This window comes from Callorhinus ursinus, unplaced genomic scaffold, assembly GCF_003265705.2.
Source record: "Callorhinus ursinus isolate GAN/ISIS: 27379988/994484 unplaced genomic scaffold, GSC_fseal_2.0 scaffold11, whole genome shotgun sequence".
Taxonomy (NCBI): Eukaryota; Metazoa; Chordata; class Mammalia; order Carnivora; family Otariidae; genus Callorhinus; species Callorhinus ursinus.
Genome location: NW_027397073.1, coordinates 52,564,565 through 52,577,100, shown reverse-complemented (window position 1 = coordinate 52,577,100; position 12,536 = coordinate 52,564,565). Strand labels below are relative to the sequence as shown.

Here is a 12,536-nt window from a genome sequence, read left to right as displayed (position 1 = left end):
CTGGACAGCCTAGTGAACAAGCATGATTCTTAAATGAAAGCAGAATTTATATAATTGTAGCTATTAAGTTAAGCGAGGGGTCAGCGAATGTTTTCTGTGAAGGACCAGATAGTAAATATTTTCAGCTCTGTGGCCATATCGTCCCTGTCACAATACTCAACTCTGCCATGGCACAAAAGCAGCCATAGATAATACATAAACTCATGAGCAGGCCTGTGTTCTAATAAAACTTTATTGTGCCAGTTACATGCATTATATATTACATGTAATATGAAATTTAAATTTTAAGTAATTTTCACATGCCTTGAAATATTAATTTTCTTTTGATTTTTTTTAACTGTTTAAAAATGTAAAAACCATTCTAAGCTTGCAGTCCATAAAAAAGAGGCAATGGGCCAAATTTAGCCTGCAGACCATTGTTTGCTGACCCCTAACTAAAACTAACAGCAGTTTTACCTGGATGATCTATAGAGTGGCAGGAACTTTCACTTCCCAGTTTAAAGAGATGCCATGATTGGACTAAGGAAGACAGTCTTCCCTTTTATTATGTGAACAAACTTTACAGTGTTCACTGTGCAAATAGTTTCAGATTATTACATAATAATTATTTATTTTGTCATTTAATCTCTGTTGCTTTTCAAAGTTATTATATATTTCAGCTCATAGAAGTTACATTAAGGAAATCACTATAATGGTCAGCATAGAGAATATAGGCAATCATTTTGTATACTTTGTATAGTGACAGGTGGTAACTAGGCCTGTCAAGGTGATCACTTCATAAATATTGAATCACTACATTGTACATGTGAAATTAATATAATATCGTGTCAGTTATAAATCAATAAAAAATAACCTTTAAAAAAGCATTGGAAATGAGAGAGGATAAAAAAGTATTAACCAGTTATTTTAAGTTTGCCTTCATTATAGTCCAAGCATGTTCGCTTCAATACACCTCGATTTTCAGATTAAAATAAAGAGTAGATATATAATGTGTTATTTATTTTTATGATAAGGAAAGAAAGTAAACATAGAAACTTTTGCTCTCACTGCATATTTCTTGAAAAGTATGTCAAAAGTGTTCTTTTAGGAAGTATCTACCCTTCTCATGCTATTACTTCATAACCTACTTTCAACTACTCTTATAACTACCCTCTAAGACCTGGGTGTGAAAAATGACCTTATACACAAGTGTGGAAGTTGTCTGGAGAAAGTGCCACACCTCATATAAGTCCCTTTTGCAAAATTTCATGAGAAAACAGGAAAACGCTAGGCACATATACACCAGGTAAAAGGCAACACGTGAAGACACCAGGATATATATTCATATAGGAATCAGACTCTGAAGTTGCCAGTTGTAAGGAAATAGAAACAAATGGACATGCAAAATGATCCAACTGCAGACTCTTAATAAGAACAACATTTAGGTCACCATAGAGGTAAACTCTTCACCTAATCATCAATCAGCTAAAAGCACCCTTGAGACAGTGGATTCCAAATCTGATTAACTGAAGAAAGGTTAAATTGATTTCTTATTTTCTCATCCATAGCCTCAGAATGGCAGGTGGCCAGGCATGACATTAATAAAATTACCACTATGGAAGTTTTACCACCAGAAAATGATCTTCTGATGAGCTCGTGGGCGAAGAGTTTTGTTTCACTGATTTGGAACTCATTTTTTGTGGTCATTCCATTCCCAAAATATAACTACAAAGAACAGCTGCAGACATTAATCCACAAAACAGCACCAGATGAAGCCACTCTTTGGCTCACAGCCTAGGAAAGAATCCTAGGATGTACAAAGTCAGAGTGCTTCAGCATGAAGGAGCACCAAAACCCAGGAGACACGTGGACTTGTCCATATGCAACAGGCACATTCATTCTTGGGACATACATTTCTTAAGCAGCTATGATGTGTCAGCATAATATGTATGGGCAACAGGAGCAGAGGAATACGGTATCATCACTGTATACCAGGCTTACAATCTAGGTGGAAACCTCAGAGCTTACAACATGGTGTGTGATGAGAGCTATGATAGATGTTCATAAAATATTTCTCATACCCAAATAGGCTATAAACTGGGGTTTCATAGTCCCTGTAAAAACTTACATGTAGTGTAAAGTTGTCTGTATTTAATAATTTTCTTAAACACCAATATTTTACTTTTACCCAGATATTTATTTTATGTTAGAACGGATAAGGCAGGGGTGGGGAGGCATGTTACCAATTTCAAGATTTGGGATGCGAAATTTGGATTGCTATTGCAGAAGAACAACTTCTTTTGGAATCTATTATTAAAATTTCAGAAAATAAAGCTCATCGTGTAACAGCAAGCCTCAAATAGGTCTAACAAGATATCGCAACTGTAATCTGAATTTGAGTTGAAAGTTAACTTAATCCACCAGGGTTGGGAGGATCACTGGTCTCCCTTTGAAGTCAATGAATATGCCAGCAGATGTAGCTCAGCCCCTGCCAGAATGTCCAGTTGTTCTGCCAATGAGGACCCAGAAAAATGAACCCAGTGTATCATGCTTTACCAAGAAATCTATTAAGCTAAAAAAAAAAGCCTGTAAGAAGAATAAGCTGAAAAACATTTAGTGTAGATTTGTTGGTATATAAAGGGTACTTCTGTTCTTGATATTTGATATTTTTCAAATAGTATCTGTGTTGATTGCATCAAGCCTGGAGTGGAAGGCGAGGCAGAGGCAAGGTGAGCCAGATCAGATGGGAGATAAAAGAAAGACATGCCAAGGTGTGGCAGGTGATCTGGAGGGCAAAAAATGACTGGCGGTCTGGGCTACAGGTATTGTTACCAGAGACTCAGCAGCAGGCTGGAGAATTCAGGCGATGCACAGGAGGGCCCAAACACAAGGCAGAGTCCCAAGCAGAAACCGGCTACCAGAAGTTAGGACTTGGTCTCTTAGGAGCAAGGCAGGTTAGAAGAATGCAACACTAAAAGGAATGATTGAGTTAACAACCTCCTAACCAATTCCAGTTTCTGAAAACTGGTTGGTCATAGAACCTGGCAGGACTGAGAAGGCAAACGTGTGCTCAGTCGCCTAGAGGTAGAGTCTTCAAGGATTCAGAGTAGGAAGCCAGACTGCCTGTTAAGCTCAACTGGCTTCAGTTAGAAAATTTCCCTTGTTTTTGTTTATTGACTGTTCTCTTTCACCCATTAAAACAGTAGTCCTCAACCTTCGCTGTACATGAGAATCATGCCAGGAACTTTTTTGAAAATACTGGCTCCATCCAGACTCCACTGCAGACCAATTATATCAGAATCTCCAGGACTGAGCATAGGTTCATTTTTGTTTGTTTGTTTAGCCACTTGGGTAATTCTAGCATGAAACCAGGGTTGTGAACTTTGCTTTACACTGTGGGCTCCTACAAAACAGGAACCGTGTGTCTTTTCTCCCTGTATGCGAGGGCCTAGTACCTGGTGTGTGGTAGTCATTTATTAAATGAAAAAAATAATGGATGACTACCATGTTTTGGCCAGTGAGTATGACTCTGTTTTATAGCCACAGTGTGTAAACTTAACTCTAGATATTTTGTAATGGAGGCCATGATGTGGGTACCAAAGTGGTAGGTCAGCCAGCAGTTTTGGTCTTAAACATAGGGGAGCTAAATATCACATGTGGCTGATTACATTAATTCAATTCTATCTGCTTCTATTCTGTCCCATTCTCCAGTTTTTTAAACATCGCACGAGCACACACACACACACACACACACACACACACACACACACGCCATGGAAAAGGACAAATAATGAAAGCTTGTAAAAACAACCTATTAATGCTGATGTAAGAGACTAAATTATGTGAGAAAAATTTGCCTATCAGTTTATGAAATATATAGGAATATGAACAGTTTACTGTGATTTCATTTTAGCTTTCAAATTTTTTTTTTTTAATAATTTTTTGGAGAGAAGGGACAGTTAATTTCCAAATCATTCATTTTAGCCCTGGGCTGTACCTTAACTCATTCACGTACTGGGTGTGGTGGCATTCCTGAAGGGACCATTATAATGCCATTCCACACAATCTGGTATCCCCCTGTGTCCATATCAAGGATTTGTGTAGGGTAGGGTTGAGGTAGCAGACTCAAGACAACTCTTCTTCAGTCCTTTTTAGACCACAATAATCTCTTTCAATTTTCTATAGCCAAATCTCCTGTGTTCTTACCTGAATTCTTCATGTTCTTGAGCAGATTCAAAGGTCGTTTTTGAGAAAATCTAGGTCTGGACAGATTTTGCTCCAATTTTCCAACCCAACTCTGTGGGAGAGTGGGATGGCCTTTCATCCAGATGAGAACATCCATAGGGAAGCTTTGACTTTGACAGCAGAATAGCAAATTTACTGCCTGCCAGTTAAGTATCTGAGCCATTTTGATTATACATTAATCAGCTTTAGAGAATATAGCTCTTCAGATATTTATGAGTTCAACCATGAAGTGACAGTAGCTCTGTGCTTGGCAAAAACTCAATTAGGCCATGGGACACTCTAAAAAGAAAATTTGAGGGTGCCTGGGTGGCTCAGTTGGTTAAGGGACTGCCTTCGGCTCAGGTCATGATCCTGGAGTCCTGGGATCGAGTCCCACATCGGGCTCCCTGCTCAGCAGGGAGTCTGCTTCTCCCTCTGACCCTCTTCCCTCTCGTGCTCTCTATCTTTCATTCTCTCTCTCTCAAATAAATAAATAAAATCTTTAAAAAAAAGAAAAAGAAAAAGAAAATTTGAGGATGTTGTAACTACACCTTTCTTGACTCTGACACTGCACTGGGTCCATCTACACAGGCATCGTTCAATAGATTAGCCTGGGCCTATTAGAAATGCTGGCATTATGTTAACTAACTAGAATTTAAATAAAAACTTGAAACCAGACAAAAAGAAAAAAAGATACAAAAATGCTGGCATTATATTTGCTCTTTTTTCTAGAGTATTTATAAAAAGAATATAATATATCTTTCTAAAAATTGCTATAGAATTTTTTGCCCATTATATTTTAAGAACTCCTTTATTTACAGAATTCCACTATTGAACTTCCTCTTAGATTTTAATATGTGGAAAAGTTAGCCCTTCCAGTTGAACATAGTTACTTCCTTCATCATACAAAGAGGAATATATAAGCCAACCTGTCCTTCCTTTTCAGATACAAGAAACTCTGAGCTCATTTTTAAGTTGTTTAATCTGCTTTGAATTTTCCAAGAGATGTCTTTTTGTCCTCATATTTATTTGTTGTCCTATATAATTTCTTTAAAGTATTTTCCCAAAACGCTATTTTCTCTTTAAAGCCAGAACACAGGAAGAGTCTACCTTTTTTCCAAAGGCAATCTCAATTCAATCTCCTCTTTTAGTAAGATTGTAAAATACTTGGCTTAGTAAGTCACTCTTTATAAATATCTTTATTCAAAGAACTATGTTAATAAATTAATTAAAACTAAATAGTAGTGGAAAGCTTTGAATTTGAAAAGCATTGAAAGATTGGATGGTATCAGCATCATAATCGATGTGACAAATAAGGACAAGCTGTAAGTTGTTGCATTGATCATTTTAAGACAATAACCTTGTTTTCTGTTTACACAGTGATATTTTTAAACTTCCTTGCAGTTACTTTGACTAAACACTGTATTCTAATGAGAATTGTTACAGAGCTCAAGAAATAGGCTTACATAACTGGTATTTGAAATATTTGCAGTGAATTTGATTTTTCAAAAGCTTGAGATTATGATTACTTTTAGAGTGATTCTTTGAACCAGTTGACACATTACTGATTTGTCATGGAAGAGACCAAGCTTTGGAATCTGAGTATAAAATTGAGGAAACCCACTGTGACTATAATATTTTCTTGACTGTTTATCAAAATATTGGTGTTATACATAAGCTTTAATGAGACAAGTTCAAATAAGGTAAACATTGCAATTCTAAACTGACATTTTTATTTTAAATCTGTTTTTTCAATCCAGTCCCTTGCACGTGTAAATATGTATGGAAAATATGGAAGACAAAATCCCAGCCCTTTTAGATTTTAATCTTATTGTTGATAAATTAAACACCAGTACAACTTTTTGAAAAATGAAAATCCAATCAAATGTAAGTTTTAGCAAGTATTTGATTTTTAAATATTAAGTGCCAAATATAGTTTTATTTTTTATTTTTCCTTTCATTTATATAAATCTCAATCAATAGCACTCACTATTGCCACAATTATGTATGCATTGCAGCTGGGCCAGACATCAACCCCGCCCACACCGAACTGCAGACACAGAGCTGCCACTGCACGTAGGTACATGCAGTCCACACAGAGGGTACCCCTTGATCATCCAGGTCTGGCAGTCAGAGGAGATTTCACTTCTGCATTCCACATGACATTTTCTACACTCCTTCAAGACTGGGAGAAGTAGCTGATTTGCCTAATACATGGAAACAAACACAGAGAGTCAGGAAAAAATGAAAGGACAGAAGAATATGTACCAAATAAAAGAAAAAGACAAAATATCAGAAAAAGACATTAATGAAATGGAGATAAGCATCTACTTGATACAGAGTTTAAGGTAATGATCGTAAAGATGTTCACTGAACTCAGGTGAAGAATGGGTTAACAGTGAGATCCACAACAAAGAGACAGAAAATATAAGAAAGTTCCAAATAGAAGTGACAATGCTGAAGAGTACAATAACTGAACTAAAAAATACACTCGAGGGATTCAACAGCAGACTGGATAAAGCCAAAGATCAGATCAATGAGCTGGAACAAAGCAATAGAACTAACGCAAACAGGGGCACCTGGGTGGCTCAGTTAGTAGAGCATCTGACTCTCGGTTTCAGCTCAGGTCATGATCTCATGGATCATGGTATTGAGCCCTGGATGGGCTCTGCACTCAGAGGGGAGTCTGCTTGAAGATTCCCCCCGCCCCTCCCCCACTCATGTGTGCACACACTCTCTCTCTCTAATAAATAAATAAATAAATCTTTAAAAAAAAATGAATTCACCCAGAGTAGTAAAAAGAAAAAAGAATTTAAAAATATGAACATAACTTAAGGGGTCTCTGAGAGAACATCAAGAGGAATAACATTTACAATCCTGGGGTGCCAGAAGGAGAAGAGAGAGAGAAAGGGCTATAAAACTTACTTGAAGAAATATGGCTGAAAACTTTCCTAATCTGAGGAGGGAAACAGACATAGAGTTTCAGGAATCCCAGAGAGTTCCAAATAAAATGAACCTAAAGAGATTCACAGTAAGACACATAATAATTAGAAGGGTAAAAGTTAAGGGGAGAATCTTAAAAGCAGCAAGAGCAAAGCAACTTACTATGTATAAGGGAAACCCCATAAGGCTATCAACAGATTTTTCAGCAGAAACTTTGCAAGTCGGAAGAGAGTGGCATAACATAATCAAAGTGCTAAAAGGAAAAAACTCCCAACCAAGAATTTTCTACCTGGCAATGTTATCATTCAGACTGAAGGAGAGATTAAGAGTTTTCCAGATAAGCAAAAGCTAAAGGCATTCATTATCACTAAACTGGCCTTACAAGAAATGTTAAAGAGGCTTCTTTAAACCAAAAAGAAATGGCACTAATTAATAATAAGAAAATATAAGAAAGTAAATATCTCACTGGAAAAGGTAAATACATAAAGATAGTGGATCAATCCCTTATAAAGCAAGTATGAAGGTTAAAAGACAGAAAAAAGTAAAATAAATTTAAAACCACAATAATTAATTAAGGGATGCATAAATAAAAAGATGCAAAATGTGACATCAAAAATAAAAATGTGTGGGTGAGAGAAAAATGTACAGTTTTGGAACGTGTTCAAATTTAAGCTGCTATCCCATTGAAAAAAACCTGAAATCTTGTCATTTGCAATGACATGGATGGAACTAGAGGGTATTATGCTAAGTGAAATAAGTCAGTCAGAGAAAGACATGTATCATATGATCTCACTGATATGAGGAATTCTTAATCTCAGGAAACAAACTGAGGGTTGCTGGAGTGGTGGGGGTGGGAGGGATGGGGTGGCTGGGTGATAGACATCAGGGAGGGTATGTGCTAGGGTGAGTGCTGTGAATTGTGTAAGACTGATGAATCACAGACCTTATATGTTAAAAAAAAAAAGAAGATAGTAGGAAGGGAAAAGTGAAGGGGGGGAATCAGAGGGGGAGACAAACTATGAGAGACTAGGGACTCTGAGAAACAAACTGAGGGTTCTAGAGGGGAGGGGGTGGGGGGATGGTTTAGCCGGGTGTTGGGTATTAAGGAGGGCACATATTAAATGGAGTACTGGGTGTTATATGCAAACAATGAATCATGGAACACTACATCGAAAATTAATGATGTAATGTATAGTGACTAACATAATAAAATAAAATTTAAAAAAAATTTAAGTTGCTATCAAGTCAGAACATACCATTATATACATAGGTTATATGTGAGCTTCACAGTAACTACAAAGCAAAAACTTACAGTAAATATATAAAGAAAACGAGAAAGGAACCTAAACATAACACTGAGGAAAGCCACCAAACTAAAAGGGAAGAGAGAAAAAAGAAGAAAGGGACAGAGAGGAACTACAAAAACAGCCAGAAAACAATTAACAAAATAGCAATAAGTACATACCTACCAATAATTACTTTAAATGTAAATAGACTTAAACTCCCCAGTCAAAAGATACAGAGTGGCAGAATGGCTAGAAAAAAAGACCCATTTATATGCTGTGTACAAGAGACTCACTTCAGATCTAAAGACATACACAGAGCGAAAGTGAAGGGATGGAAAAAGATATCCCATGCAAATGGAAATGAAAAGAAAGCTAGAGTAGCAATACTCACACCAGACAAAATATCAGACTTTAAAACAAAGACTGTAATAACAGACAAGGGCATATAATCATAAAAAGGTCAATCTAACAAGAAGACATAACATTTATAAATATATACGCACCCAATACAGGGGCACCGAGATATATAAAGCAAATATTAACAGACCTGAAGGGAGAAACTGAGAGCAATACAATAATAGTAGGGGACTTTAACACCCCCACTTACATCAATGGATAGATCATCCAAACAGAAAATTAATAAGGAAACATCAGCTTTATTTTTTTTATTTTTTTTTTAAAGATTTTATTTATTTATTTTAGAGAGAGAATGAGATAGAGAGAGAGCATGAGAGGGGAGAGGGTCAGAGGGAGAAGCAGACTCCCCGCCAAGCAGGGAGCCCGATGCGGGACCCGATCCCGGGACTCCAGGATCATGACCTGAGCTGAAGGCAGTCGCTTAACCAACTGAGCCACCAGGCGCCCCAGGAAACATCAGCTTTAAATGACACATTAGACTAGAGGGACTTAATAGATGTATGCAGAACATTCCATCCAAAAGCAACAGAATAAACATTCTTCTCAACTGCACATGGAACACTCTCCAGGATAGATCACATGTTAAATCACAAAACAAGTCTCAATAAATTCAAGAGCATTGAAATCACATCAAGTATTTTCTGTGAGCACAATCAATTATAAGAAGACTGGAAAAACCACAAAAATGTTTGAGATTAAACAATATGCTGCTGGGGGCACCTGGATGGCTCAGTCGTTAAGCATCTGCCTTCGGCTAGGGTCATGATCCCAGGGTCCTGGGATCGAGCCCCGCATGGGGCTGCCTGCTCAGCGGGAGGCCTGCTTCTCCCTCTCCCACTCCCCCTGCTTGTGTTCCTTCTCTCTCTGTGTCTCTCTCTGTCAAATAAATAAATAAAATCTTTAAAAAAAAATAACATGCTGCTGAACAACCATTGGGTCATCAAGATAATCAAAGAAAATCAATAAAAAATACCTAAAGACAAGTGAAAACAGAAATTACATAGCAAAACCTTTGGGATGATGCAGCAAAATTCTAAGAGGGAATACATAGCAATACAGGCCTACCTCCAGAAACAAGAAAAATCTCAAACAATTTAACTTTACTCCTAAAGGAGCTAGAAAAAGAACAAATGAAGCCTAAAGTCAGTAGAAGGAAGGGAATAGTAAAGACTAGAATGGAAATAAATGAAATAGAGACTAGAAAGAAATTGGGAAAGATCCGTAAAACTGAGAGCTGGTTCTTTGAAAAGGTAAACAAAGTTGACAAACCTTTAGCTATACTCACCAAGAAAAGAAAGAGAGAAGATTCGAATAAAATCATAAATCAAAGAGAAGTTACAACTGACACCACAGAAATATGAAGGACCATAAGAGACTATGAACAATTATACACCAACATAGAGGACCACCTAGAAGAAATAGACAAATTCCTCAAAACATACAATCTTCCAAGACTAATTCATGAAGCAATAGAAAATCTGAATATACCAATTATTAGTAAGGAAATTGAACCACTAATCAAAAAATTCTCAACAAACAAAAGTCCAGGACCAGAGCAGCTTCACTGGTAACTTCTCTCAAACATTCAAAGATTTAATACCTATCTTTCTCAAACTCTTCTAAAAAGGGGCACCTGGGTGGCTCAGTCAGTTAAGCATCTGCCTTCAGCTCAGGTCATGATCCCAGGGTCCTGGGATGGAGCCCCACGTCGGGCTCCCAGCCCAGCGGAGAGTCTGCTTCTCCCTCTGACCCTCCCCCCTCTTGTGCTTTCTCTCACTCTCTCTCTCACTCTCTCAAATAAATAAATAAAATCTTAAAAAAAAACTTCTAAAAAACTGAAAAGGAGGGAACACTTCCAAACTCATTTTATCATTATTCTGATACCAAAACCAGATGACACCACAAAAAATTAAAGGACTGTATCATTAATGAACATTGATGCAAAAATCCAAAACAAAATATTAGCAAACCAAATTCAATGATACATTAAAAGGTATCATCCACCATGATTAAGTGGGATTTATTCCAGGGATATAAGGATAGTTCAACACCTGCAAATCAATCCACGTGATTCACCACTTTGACAAAATGAAGGCTAGAAAGTATATGATCATCTCAATAGATGCGGAAAAGGCATTTGACAACATGGATGGACCTTGAAGATATTATGCAAAGTGAAGTCAGATGGAGAAAGACAAATACCGTATGATTTCACTAATGTGGAATCTAAAAACATAAAACAATGAACAAACAAAACTAAAGCAAACTCATAAATATGGAAAACAGATTGGTGTTTACCACAGGGGAACAGGGGTCGGGGGGTGGACAAAATGGGTAGAGGGGGTCAATTGTATGGTGATGGATGGTAGCTAGACTTTTAGTTGTGATCACTTTGTACTGCATATAGATGTTGAATTATAGTGTTATATACCTGAAACTTATATATAATCTTATAAACTTATATAAAATATATTTTTCCTCAATTAAAAAAAAAACCTCAACAAATTATTGTTCTAAATTCCCAGTTGTTCCATTTACCTGAGAATTTACTGCTAAAGCATCAATACTTTAAAATTCATTCTAAAACTCTTTGATGAAAATTCTTGTAAAATAGATCAGACTTTTTAGTATGTCCTTTTCAACCTTGGATGCAGTATACTGAATCTTATTTACCTTTTTCTGTGTGACTCAGGGCCATAAGGATCAACCTCATTTATTGTACAGTGTTGGGATACAGTGATGTTATTATGGGGTGAGGAGCCATTTGCTCCTCTATTAAATAATGTCTTTGTGCCGGCATTCAGGTTTTCTGCCTCCTCTCCTGCTCTCATTTTCTTCATTCTCAGTGTGCCTGCTGGTAGTAGCTTTTTACTTCCCTCTGTTTTGGGGGTCTAATCTACTGATGGAAACCAACCAACCAACTTTCTAGAATCATCTCAAGTGAAATATAAATAGATTCCAAGGAACAATCTATGGAATTCGCCAGTGAATGTCCAGGAATATTAGTGTGTGGACTTTGTCACATCCTTGCTGCCTCTTAGAGGCTTGTTTTCCTCATTTCTTGGTTTGGGGCAGGGTTCCAGATGGATGAAGTGTTACAGTGCAAAAGTTCTCTGTGGAATGGAGAGAAAGGCTAAGCTAACTATACTATTCTATATTCTTTCAGTTTTGTGACTCCTTTGCAAAAAAAGTCAGATCTTTCACTTTAATAAAAAAAAATCACAATTCTTAACCTAAGCAATATTTTTTTCTGTTGTAAGCTTAAATCATACCTCCAATATAATAAACAGCAAGCATATGGATGATTCACTTCCTTTCAAAAAGGATTACAGAGAAGACAATGAATGATTAATATGAACAATCTGTCATGCCTCCAAAATAGCTATTATGCAAATAGTAAGGAAGGTTTAGTCAACCTCCATCACTTCTTTCCTCTTCATAATAATACAGATATAAAGAAATATTCTTATTTGTATTCTCTCTGTGACTCAACCATGCTCTGTATCATAACACTGTCTAAACCTCAGCCCTCTTAGATGTTAGTCTTTTCTTAAGTTTCAATGAGAGCACTTTTTCACTTTTTTTATACAACAGTGGATGGTGAGGATTCGTCATGTGTTATCAGGAGTAGCACTAAAACATGGTCTGCAACTTCCAGTGGAGTAGACTCTTTTTAAAAGTAACATG

At 36.8% G+C, this 12,536-nt stretch overlaps 1 protein-coding gene across 2 annotated transcripts in view; it reads left to right on the top strand.

The window, feature by feature from the left end:
• MYOM1 (myomesin 1) overlaps positions 1-12,536 on the top strand; it is a 155,119-nt gene that overhangs the window by 109,851 nt on the left and 32,732 nt on the right. The window lies entirely within an intron of this gene.